Genomic DNA, 4,155 nt, shown 5'->3' on the forward strand with positions numbered 1-4,155 from the left:
TGTTTTTGGTGGGAGAGTTGGGCTCCGGTGATGCCATGTAGTCTTGGTTTCTGTTGCTGGTTTCCTGTGCTTGCCTCCTTCCTACAGGTTGTCTCTGGTGTTACTTTGTTCTGTTATTTCTGACAGTGACTAGACCATCGTATAGGCCTGTGTGTCAGGAGTCCTGTAGACCTGTTTTCCTGTTTTTTTTTTCATCCAGTCATGGGAACAGAGTGTTCTGCTTTCAGGCGTGTAGTCTTTCCTGTCTACTGGTCTTCAGCTGTTCCTGTGAGGCTGTGTCCTGAGTCAGCCAGGCAGGTCACTTGGAGCAGAAAAGTTGGTCTTACCTGTTGTCCCGTGGCTCAAGTCACTTGAGGGGGACTGCTTTTGAGCTCTCCCTGAGGGCGGCAACCAGGAGGGCCTGCTCTGCCTTTTCCCAGGGCCCCTGTGCACCAGGGTCCCAGATGGCATTAGGTGTTTTCCTCTGGAGTCAGAAATGTGGGCAGAGTGTAGTCTCTTCTGACTTCCCAGGTATGTCTGCCCCTCTGAAGGTTTAGCTCTCCCTCCTATGGGATTTGGGTGCAGAGAACTGTTGACCGGGTCCCTTCAGGTCCATGCAGTGTCTGGAAAACAGGGGACCTGCTGCTGGAGTAGCTTTAAAATTTTATAACGTATAAGTTTCATCATGTGGAGTTTTCTTGAATCTAATCAAATATTTGTTTGTGACCAACATGATATTTGTGCCACTATGGCAACAGTGGGCATATCTGACTATGCTAGGCAGTATTGTCTCTTGCCATATTCACAGCTAGACAAGATTATGGTTCCTCTTATACTCTGGTAGAATGAATACCATCTGCTAGAAGTTTGAAAACTAGGCAGTCATTCAGTGCCAGGTTGATCTTTAGATGTGTTTTACATGGTTTCTTACATAATAAGATCTTACAATCCAGTTCTAGAGAGTAACAATATTATTATTAATGAACTAAATATTTTGGTCTCTCTGGTAATTCATTTGCCAAAAACTTCATAAATCGTAACCTATTGACAGTACTGAAGTTTTTATTTATCAATCGCTGGTTCTTAGAATTGTAGTTGTCTTTATATCATATGTCACATCCATCTTAACCACCTAAATACTTTTGTACACACACACCAGAGGGGGGGGAGAGAGAGACAGAGAGAGAAAGGGACAGAGAGAGACAGAGAGAGACAGAGAGGGAGATAAAGAGGGAGACAGAGAGACAGAGAGACATAGAGAGAGCTTAAAAACGTTTTTATATTTATATTTTCTCTACGTTTCCATAGGTGTACCATGTTGATAAAGTATTGTCAGAGGCCAGAAGAGGGCATTGGATGTCTTATAACTAGAATTACATCAAATTACTAGCTGTCATGCATATACAGGGACCCATAGCTATAGGGGGACCAGGTAGTGCCTACAAACATTCAGCCACTTCTCAAATTTCTTTTTTTTTTTCCTCATTAAACTTGTTTTAATGGGTCTCAAAATTCTGTGACAGATTTTTGGTCAAGTTGTTCCCATTAAAAAGTACTGACTTTTAAAACTAATAACTTAAAACTGCTACACACAGAAAAAAAAATGGTCCACAAAACATTCTTTGCTTCTGAAGGTTTTATGATGCATTGCTATCATTAACCAGTCTTTTACTATTAACCTTACATGGCCAATTGAGACAAATAGTTCTGAGACCATTCTTCCACCACTGATTAAGACTGGGGTGGCAGGAGGTGTTAGGGATAATATTCATTTAGCCTTCTGAGCTTTCTGGGCAGACTTGCTGACTTTGCCAGCTCCTGCAGGCTTCTTGTCCACAGCTTTGATGACACCCACAGCAACTGTCTGCCTCATGTCATGAACAGCAAAACAACAAAGTGGAGGATAGTCAGAGAAGCTCTCAACACACATGGGCTTGCCTGGGACCATGTCAACAATGGCAGCATCACCAGACTTCAACAATTTTGGGCCATCTTCCAGCTTCTTACCAGAACGATGATCTATCTTCTCTTTAAGCTTGGCAAAGTTGCATGCTATGGTGGGCCATGTGACAGTCCAGAACAGGAGCATAGCCAGCACTAATTTAGCGTGGATGGTTCAGGATAATCACCTGAGCAGTGAAGGCAGCTGCTTCCATTGGTGGGTCATTTTTGCTGTCACCAGCAACATTGCTACGTCTAACATCTCTGACAGACACATTCTTTACGTTGAAGCCCACATTGTCCCCAGGTAGAGCGTCACTCAACGCTTTATGGTGTATTTCCACAGACTTGACTTCAGTTGTTACATTGACTGAAGCAAAGGTAAACACCATGCCAGGTTTGAAAACACCAGTTTCCACTCGGCCCATGGGGACAGTGCCAGTGCCCCCAATTTTATAGACATCCTGGAGGGGCAGTCGCAGAGACTTGTCAGTTGGACGAGGTGGCGGCAGAATGCAGTCCAAAGCTTCCAGCAGCGTGGTGCCACTGGCACTGCCATCTTTGCGGGTGACTTTCCATCCCTTGAACCAAGGCATATTAGCACTTGGCTCCAGCATGTTATCACCATCCATCCAGAAATTGGCACAAATGCTACTGTGTCAGGGTTGTGGCCAATTTTCTTAATGTAGGTGCTGACTTCCTCAATGATTTCCTTGTATCTCTTCTGACTGTATGGTGGCTCGGTAGAATCCATTTTGTTGACACCAACAATTATCTGTTTCACACCCCAGGTGTAAGCCAGAAGAGCATTCTCACGGGTCTGTCCATTCTTGGAGATACCAGCTTCAAATTCACCAACACCAGCAGCAACAATCAGGACAGCGCAGTCAGCCTGAAATGTGCCTGTAATCATGTTCTTGATGAAGTCTCTGTGCCCTGGAGTATCAATGATAGTCACATAATACTTGCTGGTCTCAAATTTCCACAGGAAAATGTCAATAGTGATACTACACTCACTCTCAGCTTTCAGTTTGCCCAAGACCCAGGCATACTTGAAGGAGCCTTTTCTCATCTCTGCAGCCTTCTTTTCAAACTTTTCGATGGTTCTTTTGTCAATACCACCACATTTGTAGATCAGGTGCCCTACTGTGGTGGACTTGCCTGAATCTATGTATCCAATTATGAGGATGGTTGATGTGAATCTTTTCCTTTCCCATTTTAGCTTTGAATTAGCGGTGGCTTTCACAAGACCTGCGTTCTGACAGCAAACCCGTTGTGAAAAGCCTTATATATATTTTTTTTTTTAATGAAAGAAACTTTAGTCATGTATACACAGACAATCATTGTCGGTTTTTAAAAAATCGTGATTATTTGTTTTTGTATATTTGTTGAAAAATGAAAGCCTCAACACTTACCAATATCGAAATAATTTTATTATTTATTTTTTAGAAACTTATACATGTATATACAGTAGAGTATAAGCACATCTCATAAACCCATATCCTCTTTAAATGTCTTATTTTCTATCATAATATGTGTGTGTGTTTCAATTTCCAGGTTTTTTTGTGGTTTTTTTTTTACATCTTTACTAAATTGGGTATTTCTTATTTACATTAAAACTATTATTCCATTTTCCATTTTCCAGGACAACATCCCCCTAATGCCTCCCCCTCCCATTCTATATGGGTGTTCCCCTCCCTTCCCCATCCTCCCCATATTACCATCCTCCCCACAAGAATCATGTTCACTGGGGATCCAGCCATGGCAGAACTAGGGGCTTCCCCTACCACTGTTGCCCTTACTAGGCTATTCATTGCTACCTAAGCAGTTGGAGCCCAGAGTCAGTCCATATATAGTCTTTGGGTAGTGGCTTAGTCCCTGGAAGCTCTGGTTGGTTGGCATTGTTGTTCATATGGGGTCTCAAGCCCCTTCAGCTCTTTCAATCATTTCTCTGATTCCTTCAACTGGAGTCCCGTTCTCAGTTCAGTGGTTTGTTGCTGGCATTTACCTACGTATTTGTCATATTCTGGCTGTATCTCTCAGGAGAGATCTACATCCGGTTCCCGTCAGCCTGCACTTCTTTGCTTCGTCCATCTTATCTAATTGGGTGACTGTATATGTATGGGCCACATGTGAGACAGGCTCTGAATGGGTGTTCCCTCAGCATCTATTCTAAACTTTGCCTCCTTATCCCTTCCCAAGGGTATTCTTGTTCCCCTTTTAAAGAAGGAGTGA

General features: G+C 43.0%; 1 pseudogene; it reads right to left on the reverse strand.

Annotated features, from left to right (window-relative positions):
• Positions 1-1,743: 1,743 nt before the first annotated feature.
• Positions 1,744-3,137, reverse strand: LOC116883454 (annotated as a pseudogene).
• Positions 3,138-4,155: the final 1,018 nt, after the last annotated feature.

This window comes from Rattus rattus, chromosome 14 (genome assembly GCF_011064425.1).
Source record: "Rattus rattus isolate New Zealand chromosome 14, Rrattus_CSIRO_v1, whole genome shotgun sequence".
Taxonomy (NCBI): domain Eukaryota; kingdom Metazoa; phylum Chordata; class Mammalia; order Rodentia; family Muridae; genus Rattus; species Rattus rattus.